Below are 12477 nucleotides of genomic sequence, written 5' to 3' on the forward strand. Positions count from 1 at the left end.
AAATGCTTCCTATATAATAAGTGATATAAAACATGTAAAAAAATAACCATAATATAAGATAATCTGTGATAAATGTCTTAAGAATGAACAGAAGAACAATTAAGAGATCAGAGGAAAGAGGTTTCCGTTTGATTACATGAGTGATCGAGAAAGCTTTATGAAAGGGGTTATGTTTCAATTAGTTTTGAAGGATAGGTAGATTTAATTTTAAAAATCTAGTTATGATAGCTCATTTTTAAAAACTTTGAACATGTATCTAAAATCATAAAGAAGAAAACACAGAGCACAGCTGAGCCCCTCCTAGGAGGCCTGTGTGGAGGAGGAGCATGTGCTGCTGGAAGGGGAACAACACCCCTGTCCCCTTTCCTCCTCTGTCCCCAGGGGTGATGGTCGGGGTCGTTGCACTTGGCCCCCACCCCGATAGCGCTGGCCGTTCCGGAATGGTTCCCTGCCTCCCTGAGTTGGGGAGTGGTGATCCGTTTGGTTGGAATGTTGCCAAGTCACCAGGCATAAGTGAGAAGGAAAAAGGGTCACACAGCTGCAGAAAGTGCCAAGGGTTGGGTTGGGGGGGGGTAGTGCCCTGCATTTCTCCCATGTGGTGCAACAGAAGGATCTGAGAGTATCGCTTGGATCAAGTGGACATCGCAGAGGGCCGCAGGACTTAAGCCGGCTCGCTGCTCCCCAACCACTCCTGAGGACTGTTAGCTGAGCAAGGGAGCCCTCGAGGCCAAAGGCCACGGGTGGACTGCTGAGGCAAGGCAGGGCCTGATAATGGATGACCAAGTCGGGCTTCAGACAGATGTCCCACCTCACGGCACTGTGCGAAGGCCTCCAGAGATCCACAAGCGTGCCCCACGAGACAGCTGGCCTTTGAATCCAGCCACAGAGGTAGAACTGTGATCCGGTGAGGTTCGGTAACAGTGAGGACAGTGATGGCCTACACCAAAGGGAAAGGGGTTCCTTTCCTCTTTTCTGCTTGCTCCACACAGCAAGGTAAGCAACTGGAAGAACTGGCTACGAGGGTGTGGTGCACAGCTTCTCCCAGACCCGGCTTCCAGAACCAAGTCTAGCCAGCACTAGGGAAGAAGGGAGAGGGGCGGAAAAAGGTGTCTGGTAGAAGGAAGGCCTTAACGTGGAGACGAGAATGGAGTTTTATGAGGAATAGGAGTCTAGAGAACTGGAACGAGAGTGTTGTAATACTCAAAAGGGAGTGAACATTTAGGGAATTGGGCCTGTCTTTGGATGAGCACACCACTGAGGGCAAAAGGGTGTGGGAAGGAGCACTTCACCAAGGAATCCCGGAAGGGGGAGCTGGGGGAGGGAGGAAGAGGGGTGAGGGAGGGAAGGGGAACTGGGAAGTAGAGAGAAAATAGGTCACCTAGAGGTTGTTGGTTGTAGGAACAGGTGGGGGCATGAGCGTTAACCTTGCTGTTCTCTGTATTCTGATGTGTGTGGGAAGAATTCTAGCAAAGAGTTTAAAAATATTGGCCTTAACTTACTTAAAAAAACTGGTTTTTAGAATACATTATGTTTGGATATATTCAATCCATTTTTTATTTTTTATTTGCAATTTGTAAAGCATCATGATTTTATCTTCTAAAATTCTTCAGAGGCACCTGCGTGGCTCAGTCGGTTAAGCGTCAGTTTTCAGCTCGGGTCATGATCCCAGGGTCCTGGGACCGAGCCCCATATCAGGCTCTGCACTGAGTCAGCAAGGACTCAGCTTCTCCCTCTGCCCTTCCCCCAGCTTGTGCTCTCTCTCTCTCTCAAATAAATAAAAATCTTAAAAAAAATTCTTCATATCTGTCTTCACTTTTATTTTCACCTTTAATTCTTTTTTCTCTTACATTTAGAAATATGTTACTTTTTAATATATTAATAGAGTCCTCTTCTTACCTTTTTATATTTCTGAGTTTCTTATTTCCTAATCTTTTTTTTGTTTTTAAAGATTTTATTTACCTGACGGAGAGAGACACAGTGAGAGCGGGAACACAAGCAGGGGGAGTGGGAGAGGGAGAAGCAGGCTTCCCGCGGAGCAGGGAGCCCGATGTGGGGCTCGATCCCAGGACCCCGGGATCATGACCTGAGCCGAAGGCAGACGCTTAACGACTGAGCCACCCAGGCGCCCCGTATTTCCTATTCTTGATATTTCAAATATTGTCTAAGTTTAAACTACTCTAAGCCTTTATTCTTTTTATTCTTTCTACCCTTAACTGTCGCTTTTTATTTGTTTTTCTTTCTTAATGGTTTACATTATTGATTTCAGTCTTATTTTGTCATTCTTAATGTTCTCCTTTACAAGGTGTTTTTACTGCACATTGTCATCACGTAAGGAATAACTATAAACAGAACTGAATGGCTGTCCTTTCACCATTCTCCCCAGAATCAAAATCCTCTGTGTTCCCTTCCCTTCCCCACCTTGTGTCCCCCCCCCCGACCCCTACTCTCTTTTCTTTTTAGTTTTCCAAAAATTATTTAGGCTAAAAGTATTTCCTAAAAACTCTGCTGATCTTATTATACAGATCACATGTTTGATTTGCTAAATGTTGTGAATTCTTCTATGATACACCTGATCTCCACATGTTTTCTCAAATATGCAGTCCTGCCACATCACCTTTGGCAGTTTGTGTCAGTATGTAATTGTTTGGTGTGTCTCAGCCTCAGATATCCGGTCTTATCCTGGCTTTTGTTGAGACCCATTTTGAATATTACTGCTATTCTGACTGTAGTCCGTTCTTAATTATTTGCAATAATAGAAGTCTAGAAGTAAGTTTAAAAATTATTATTATTATTGCATTTTGATATGTTTGTGCTCATATGGTTACTTCTAATATTCTCTTCAAGTCGTAAAGAGACCTGCCTCAAGAGACTCAGAAAATTCTCTTTTGCATTTTTTCACAGTTTCCTTCTTTCTAACACTTTGCTGTCTCTATCCCGAAGAAGTGCTTCTGTGTTCTTCGAAACCTTCTTGGAAAGAAAGATAAATTTTGTGTTTTTAAAATTTCCATTACGAGTTATAGAAGACAAACAAAACTAAACTAAAATTTCAACAAAACAAACAGGTATAAAACATAGATAAAGAAAATGAGATTTACTTGGAACCTGTCTCTACACAGGGCAAACTAGGTTCTTAAAAAGTGGAACACCTATCTAGCATGGTAGACCTTTTGAAAAGTTTTAAATCAGTCTTCTACAAGAAACTAAATTTGCATGCACATGTGTACAGGCTGATTTATTTATAGGACTTTGCACACTACGAGCGGTTCAGTTTTTCAGCGATAGAGTCCTATTAACCAAACTTTTGACAGTTGTATAGATACACTATTTTATTAATCTGCAGTAAGAAAAATAAAAGGGAAGGAGAGCACTCTCTCTGTAGAGCTACTTCAAAAGGCACCCAAAGTTTCATTTTCCTATGTTCCGTCCTAACCAACAAGTTCTTTCTTTAAGGATATTATACCTTTGATTAGCTTAAAGCCAGGTTTGAATTCTTCCTATTTCTGGCCTAGGAAATGTTTTGTCTTGATAATACCTATTAGGTATATCTGATTCTTATGTACTGATTTTCAGTTAATTTTCAAGAATCTTAATTATGACCCTAAAGCCTACACTGAAAAAAATATTACACTATGCTTTGCAATAATGTATAAAATAACACACATTATTTTATTTGGTCTAAGATGCTAAATGGAAAACTATGTAAAAATTATGAATATATGTGTACACACATACACACACACAACCATTTTTTTTGCTCGTTAAGATAAATGCTGTTAAACTCCCTTGATTGGGGTGTTTTGCCACTGTTTTTGACGAGTTGAGTAAAAGATCCCAGAAAGCACTTGTTGAGAGCATTAACAGGTAATTGTGCCCTGGACTAATGTTCAGCTATAAGCCTTGATGTTTCAGTCCTACCGCTCCACAGTCTGGTAGAGGCTCCAGCATAGTTAGGACATCATTTAGTGACCTCCACTGATTATTTCACCACTTAAAATGTTAAGGTAATTCACAAATAATTAATGAGTGGTTGCTTTCTAATTATATAATAAGAAAAATGTACCATTTATGTTTTAGAAGTTGATGGTAAAGAGGTTTAAGATGATCAAAATTGTATTAAATTACAACTGTGATCACAGCTCTACTAGCACAGACTCATTTTACATGACACAGGATACTGGTGGCCTCCCGGTAGAGTGCTGTATTCCTCCCCCAGCTAGGCAAACATTATTTGCAACTGAATTGCAATCAGCTCTAATAGTATAGTATCTTAAAATTTAAAAACAAAAAACAAAAACCCATTTATCTACAGTGATTTTTTTACAGTGATTTTAATTAATGGAAAAATTATTGCAGAGCTTCACTCAAGGCCTGTACATCTGAGATGGTCAGTGAAAATTTGTCGATGGATTAGACAGATGACTGCACTTCATCTGCTCACTGTCCGATGGCCCAGGTAGTCTGAAATATGGCATTATAGGAACAACTAGTTTCATAGGAGGCTAGGTTCCATGTCTCTGTGGAAAACTATTATGTAGAAAGATTAACTTTTATTTATTTATTTTAAAAGATTTTATTTATTTATTTGAGAGAGAATGAGAAACCACAAGCAAGGGGGAGGGGCAAAGGGAGAGGGAGAAGCAGGCTCCCCTCTGAGCAAGGAGCCCAATGTGGGACTCAATCCCAGGACCCTGGGATCATGACCTGAGCCGGAGGCAGACGCTTCACTGACTGAGCCACCCAGGCGCCCCAGAAGATTAACTTTTATATATTCTCTTCCCTTGCTGAAGGCAACGCCTTGCCCAGTGCCACTTTTCTACTGCATTTCACTGAAACATAATAAAAGTCACTGAGTGTTTGCATACTGAAATGTGTGGTCACTCACAGCACTTTTATTTTTTTTTACTGTGAAAAGCATTTTTTTCCCCAAAGGGGTACGTGCACCCCGATGTTTATAGCAGCAATGTCCACAATAGCCGAACTATGGAAAGAGCCAAGATGGCCATCGACAGATGAACGGATAAAGATGTGGTATATATCTACAATGGAATATTATGCAGCCATCAAAAGGAGTGAAAAGCATTTTAAAAAGAGTTTTTTAGATGACCTTTATATTTATGAAAAATGTCAGAAGGGCCAAATCACACACTCTAAAGTTTATTTATTTTTAGTAATCTCTACACCCAACGTGGGGCTTGAACTCACAACCCCAGGAGCAGGAGTCACCTGCTCTTCTGACTGAGCCAGCAAGTTGCCCCACAAATCACACAAATCCCCCCTTTCGGCTTTTTTACAATTAAAATTTAACATTTTCATGCTCCATCATTAATAGTCTTCCTTCACATCAGAGGAGTGGATTGGGGCTTGCTAATGGAAGACCTCAGTGGGTGCTCGTTGTCTGGAAGCCTCTTTGCTTGTTTTTGTGTTCTCCGTGTTGACTACCACATGCTTGCCACTGCTTGTCACTAGCTCCTCCAGACTGAAAAACAATCGGATCTGTTCTTGGTTCCCAAGCTTTGGTAGCTGCCATGGGGGTTGGATCAGTGAACTCAAAATTTGAGGTCTCAGATCTCAGAATGTGGGCATTTGGGATGCCCCATAAGCTCCCCACACCAGTGTAATGTTCCTCCCAAGCAACTCCTACTGGGCCATTTCCTATTCTTTCCAGTAAGCGAGGGGCAGTTACACCATAAACATTTTCTGTATCAATGAATAACCGACCATAAACTCATGTAGCCTAAACTAGGTCTTTTTTTTTTTTTTAAAGGGGAACCCAGGGGTACCTGGGTGGTTCAGTCCGTGAAGTGTCTGACTCTTGATTTCGGCTCAGGTCATGATCTCAGGGTCGTGAGATCGAGCCCTGCATCAGGCTCCACAGTCAGCACAGAGTCTGCTTCAGATTCTCTCCCTCCCTCTTTGCCCCCCCATGTGTGCTCTAAAATAAAATAAAATAAAATAAAATCTTTAAAAGGGGAGCCCAGAAAGGAATTTCAAACTTGATTCACATTAAACAGAGCAGATGTCCTTAGACGTCAGCAAATCTTGCTGAAGTCTAGTGTTTCCCCCTGTTTTCAACACTTAGAAACTCCAGGGAGCTTCTCATTCTTGCACCCTCAGTAGAACTTGCTTTCTCTCATCTTGCTCTTATCTCCTCGGTCCCTCAGTAGTCTCTTGCCGCCTTCCAGCTGGAACCCTCCAACAGTGACCGCTCTCTCCCACAGCAAAATGTGTGTTCTGGGAGGATGAGTCTCTTCCTGTACCACCGCCCCCCCCCCCCGCCATGACCTTAACTCTGATTCTAGGGTGAATTTGTCCAAGGAAACATTTGTACAAGGTACACAGATATGAGAATGTGTACAAGTTATGAGACAGAGAGGGGAGAAAGCTGGAACTCCCTCAAGTAAATAATTTTTATGGTATCACTGTGCACATCTATTTAGGCTTCAAAATGGTTTTTGTTGTTGTTGTCTTAAATGGGTGCATTCTGTGCCAGTGGACCATACTTTTAATGTTTTCTCCTGTGGTTGGCATTTAGAATGTTTGTCCTTTTGCAGGAAGCACTACAAAGAATATATCTGTGCTTATGAGGTTTATTCTCTTGTTGAATTAAATAAGATAATGTATGTAAGGTACCGAGCACAGTAAATAGTGGTTTTATTTTATTTCCTAGGATAAATTTCTAGAATACTTATTATTAATTAAAATGTATGTACAATTTACTGGCTCTTTATTGGTAGGGTCACGTTGCTTTCCAAAAGGGTTATACAACAGTTTTAGCCACTGTAAGCGGGCTCAGTGCCTCATGTTTGTTATGAATACCAGCAGGAATGACCTTTGCTCCTTTGTGTGTATTTACTCTTTCTGTGAGTTGTTGTTTATAGCCTTGGCCTTGATGTTCTTCTTAAAAATAGCAATGCTACTATCACTTATGGACAGTTTTTCTTATTTGAATGTCAGCTTTACCTTTGTGACCTCTACATTTCAAGGATAGGAAAGTTGACGTTCTCCGTCGATCTGACAATCATTCTATTCTCTATCTGCTAATTTTTCAAAGTATTATCTTTTCTATCCTTATCTCTCTAATCTATCTGGAGTTTATTTTCTTAAATGGCATAAAGTGAAAATCCCTATTTTAATGGAATTTTGATTTAATCACCCAAAACCATTTGTTCCATAATTCTCACCTATTTATAACATGCTCTTTTATAATGTATTCATGTTTAAACAGTATAGTTGGTATATTTTCAGTCTCACCATTCTGTTCTACTGAGCACAATGTGCAAATGGACACGTTTTAATTCTTTTTGCTTTATAAATAGCTCCTGTAGAAGTTGGTTTTGTGTCTTTCTTACTATGTTGTCTCCACTCAGACAAAAGCTGGACAAATTGTTCATGGTTAGTGCCATAAGGCATGATTGTGTTGAATTGTTACAGTAATAAAGTTGTTTGGATTTTTACTCATAACCAGACCTCAAAATAAATGTCATTATTCTATATTTTATCTCCACAACCTCTTATGGCAGGTTATTTTTGGAGGGGGGAGAGTGGTGCTCTTAAATACCAAAGTATCTCCAATCTTAAAATCTTCTCTATTTCTCTAGAGCTTGTGGTTTGAACTACATAAAATTTCAGAAGCAACTGTGGCTTTCTGGTATTTGCCACCTAATGGCCCTTTTGTATATTATAAGAATTCCAGATTGTCACTCCATCCCCTTTGGGATATTTTAGAGATAACCATGTGTGTGTTTAACCAAATTTTGCTCAGAGAAAAGATTTATATATTTTGTTCCTGGTTTTAGATACTTCACTTAGTGGTACCTGTAGTAAAAGATAAAAGACTGAGCATATACTTTATCTCTGCTCTTTTCCAAGTTTCCACTGAAATTATAGAATAAAGAATAACTTCCTAATTGTACTGGAAAACAGGAATGGTGACACAGTGTCCACTGTGGATAAATGGAGGAAAATGTTCACTTCCACACAGTTAGTAAGAGTTTAATTGCCTTAGTCATTATTTGGAAGGCAAATTTGGCTGTAAATACCAAAATTAAAGTGTATCCTTTGAATATGCCCAAAGGTGTATTTGTTAAGATATTCAACAACCTTTATGATCATCAAAAGGAAAATCATTAAGTAAATGCATGAATGTGTACATCCATATATATATTATTTGTATGATTATATTTTATGAACATCGTATATACATAGTAGTGTATGTATGGCATTAAACTGTTTTGAAAACATCTGCATACTAAGTTCTGAGTAGGGCCACCATGACAGGGGAGTGGGACTTGGTTGAAGGGTTGTGAAGAAGAAAGATGCACTTTAGCTTGTTTTTGCTGTATACTTGTAGCGCTATTTGAAAATTTTTCAAGTGAGCATCAAAAAATCAAATGATATGCACGAGGTTTTCTGTAGCTAGTTTTGTTTTTCCATGAATCTGTCATCTCTTGAATTTCTCTTTGCTTATTCTGATTGTAGATGATACTATCTCGTGATTTTCATCAATCTTAAAATTAGTGTGACTCTTATTTTATGAGTAAATGGTTAGGATGACCTTTTTCTCTTGCTATGGTTTCTGAAAGAGTGTAGACCATTAAAAACATACTGTGAGTTATTTGTTCTACATTCTCTTGAGACAAAATGTTGCGCTAGAAACTAGGTTCAGTTTTTAAATAACACAGTTGTTGTTTTAATATTTACGTGTCTGCAGTACCCTGGATGCATTATCATACGTAGACTAGACATGTTGCGCATTCAGTATATCTACAATACAAACTGAAAACGCACACGGAATGGGGAGCCACAGAACGAGCAAACGGATTTCATTTATGATGATAGTCCTTCTCAGGTCCTCTCTCCCTCTTTTGATCTAGGTGAGAGCAAGCTGGGAACATAAGTAAACCAGTGCCGAGTGAGACAGGAGAGAGGATGCACAAAACCCCCTGATCCTAGCCAACTAGATTTTGAAGTTGAAGTTAATTAAGAGCAATATACAAATAATCTCTGCAAATGGTGACATTTATAAATGGATTTTGAATATTCTGAAGCCGTTATGTAAATCACCAAGAGTAAGGCTCTAGGGGAAAGTAAAACATGCAGGCTCACCTTTTAATACCTTTTGGTAGTGTTTTCATTAGACTTAATGTTTGTGGGGGGACCGTGTATCTGGAGGTAATCTGATGACAGACCTGTTGTAGCCCTGTGAGAGGTGGAGCCCTAGAGGAGGGGGCTGCCGAGAATGGGACCTGTCGGTCAGGGTCAATGACAACAATAACAACAAGGAAACTGGTGACATTCTCTGTGGTTCTGTGGGAGGTTCTGAGCCTGCCCTCAATGGAAGAAGCAGAACTAACAAGACGCCGAGGAATCAGCACTGGAAGAAAGGGCGAGGCCTCAGTGCCTGTGAAGGTTCACTCCTAGGATGGGCTTTGGGAATGGGGATGACAAAAATGATAACCGTGAAGCTGTATCATTTAAGTGACATACGACTTTCAAGGAATTTTAGTTCATGGGATTTCAGTAGGACAAGTAGCGGGCATGTGGTAATTGCTGTTAATATATAGCTGGGGAAACGAAGAATATTTAATGATATTTCGACGATCATACAATTGGCCAGTGATGGAACCGGGAACTAATTCCAGTCATTCTCGTTCTTACTTTTATAAGATATCTGCAGATTTTAGGGGTAGCAACTTCTGGCACCGCTGCTCTAGAAGCAATTCTGATAGCACGTGATATAATTCGATCATGAATACTTCCTAGCTCCCCTCTCCAAACATTGGCCTCTCGGTCCTTGCACATTTTTCCTCTTTCTCCTTTGTCATTGGCAGAGGTGGACTTCTTACTAAGACCTTTTGCCATTTGCAACCACGTGGATGGAGCTAGAGTGTATTACGCTCAGTGAAATCAGTCAGAGAAAGACAAATACCATATGATTTCACTCATATGTGGACTTTAAGAAAGAAAACAAATGGACATATGGGAGGGGGGGAAAGAAAAAGAGAAGGAGGCAAGTCATAAGAGATTCTTTTTTTTTTTTTTAAAGATTTTCTTTATTTATTCATGAGAGAGAGAGGGAGAGAGAGAGAGAGAGAGAAGCAGGCTCCCAAGGAGCAGGAGGCCCGATGCGGGACTCGATCCCAGGACCCTGGGATCATGACCTGAGCCGAAGGCAGATGCTTAACCATCTGAGCCACCCAGGCGCCCAGTCATAAGAGATTCTTAACAATAGAGAATAAACTGAGGGTTGATGGAGGGAGGTGGGTGGGTGGGGATGGGCTAGATGGGTGATGGGTACTAAGGGGAGGGCACTTGTCATGATGAGTACCAGGTGTTGTATATAAGTGATGAATCACTGAATTCTCCTCCTGAAACCAATATTGCATTGTATGTTAACCAAGTAAAATTTAAATAAAAAAAAAGAAAAACAAAGACAATTTCATCTTTCTCTCCTCCATGATGTTTTTTTAAACATCAATTTTTTTAAAAAGTTTGTATATATATTCGGATCACTCTAGAAATCATTAGTTCTCTTACGTGCTGTCAGCTCTATCCTTGTTAAGTACTGCTTTTTTGGGCAGGGGGAGGGGAGAATTGTGCTGAGCTATTTTATGTAGCTCAGAATTGGATTTCTAGAGTCTCAGAGACTTAGGGAACTGGAAATGTGTTCTACATTTTGCCTATCAACAAAGCCTAATCAAGAATGCATTCTTTGCCAGCAACATTCAAAACAGAGATGATTCCAAGCTGTGGCTTGGAAATAAACTCCTTTTATTGCCTTTCAATTTATAGTGTTCTTTGCCTTCATTTTGCACAAATATTCAGGGAATTTTCCCATTTAGAGAACCTGATGCACAAATTAAGATATTTCAAGTAAAGCCATTCATGATCTGTAAGGAAAGTAATACAAATTGACATGTGATACTAGTCTGAGTTCCTGACAACAATCAACTTAGAATATGTTCCTACATATACTCATGTGTCACAGGGAGGTTGTTTTTAGATTAACAACCGTAATTTAATGAGACTAATTTATTAATCAGACCTCAATTTGCAAACTTGTGTTTGTAAAAAAAAATCGCATGTGTGGTATTTTGTGTGTTTTGTTTGACTGTGTGTTTTTGTTGTTGTTGTTGTTGTTAGCTTTCTTTGATTTTTCTCCCCACAAGTAATCTCATAGGTTATGGCTAGCAGAATTGTTCAAAAATAATTTTGAACCCTAAGACAAACCCTAGGTTATCTGGTTCATAGCAGCAGAATTCAGTAACATTTAAGAGCAATATAAATAATTTTCAGAATGCTCATGAGGATGGAACTCTTGCTCAATTTAAACAATTCAGAATTTTGGAAACTGGTATTTGATCTGTCAATCTGCTTGTTGGAATAACGCTTCTAACTAAACACAGAAAAAAAATTAACTGGAAGAAATGTTTCAATTCACAGAGCCAGAAAAAATAAAATAAATCTCAGATACCTACATTAAATTAACCCTGGATTTATCTTGCTAACATGGCAAGTCATTATATACTTAACACAATTGAGATACACGGTTTTGATGAGCAGACCATTTCTTGAAACAATATTTTCACAGTACATGAAATATAAGAGCTTGGGATAACACCACATTAACCCGGAGGGAGACAGTCATTGAAATGCTTATTATTTTATATGGGAGGCTGAGCAGAGTAAAGCTGAAGATTCTAATATACAGACAGACAAGCTTCCAAGCTGTGACAGATGTGTTCTCAAAGTCCATTTAAAAGTCAGTAGTTTCTAATTCAGCATTTTCTCACAATAATAATAGTGAATTTTCAATACTGTTATGCATTAGGCAGTTTCTAAGTGCTTTATGTGAATTGTTTCATTTAATTCTTTCAAAAAGTCCTAAGACTTAGGTTATAATTAACCGAATATTATAGAAGAAGGATCTGAGACACAGAGATTAAATTGTCTTGAGGTCACACAGCTAGATCTCAGGCAGTTTGACTTCAGAACCTGACTTTTAACCACTTTACATGGAGGTGATGATATTAATCATGATCAGGTTCTATTCTCATGATCTATTACTATGTAAACAGTTGACACCCCCGTCCCCACCACCTGCCCCAAAAGACAGCTGTATTTTACTCACAATTTTGTGGGTTAAGAATTCAGGAGGGGCTCCTCTGGGCAGCTTGCATTTGCTCCAGATGGTGTCAGCAGAGGTAGCTAGATTGGTGCTGGGGGATTCCCTTCCAACGTGGTCACTTACATGGCTGGCAATTTGGTATTGGCTGTCAGCTGGGAGCTTGACTGGGGCTATTGGTCAGGATCCTTGGTTCCTCTCCACATAGGGTTGCTTAGGCTTCCTCACAGGACAGTGGCTGTATTGCAAGAGTTGAGTGTTCTTAGAGAGAGGAAGTGGAAGCTGCCAGTTTCTTATGGTCTAGGCCTGGAAGAGTAGCATAGCATGATTTCTGCTGTATTCTATTGGTCAAC

At 39.7% G+C, this 12477-nt stretch overlaps 1 protein-coding gene across 9 annotated transcripts in view; it reads right to left on the minus strand.

Moving 5' to 3' along the window:
• LOC148161729 (putative phospholipid-transporting ATPase IIB) overlaps positions 1 to 12477 on the minus strand; it is a 127755-nt gene that overhangs the window by 27935 nt on the left and 87343 nt on the right. For all 9 annotated transcript variants that reach the window (XR_015767380.1, XR_015767377.1, XR_015767376.1 and 6 more), the window contains one exon: positions 12131 to 12430. The gene's annotated coding sequence lies outside the window, so the exon portion shown is untranslated. The remainder of the gene's footprint in view (positions 1 to 12130; positions 12431 to 12477) is intronic.

This window comes from Eumetopias jubatus, unplaced genomic scaffold (genome assembly GCF_037043125.1).
Source record: "Eumetopias jubatus isolate StellerSeaLion01/CBP00866 unplaced genomic scaffold, mEumJub1_p1.0 scaffold_80, whole genome shotgun sequence".
Classification (NCBI taxonomy): Eukaryota; Metazoa; Chordata; class Mammalia; order Carnivora; family Otariidae; genus Eumetopias; species Eumetopias jubatus.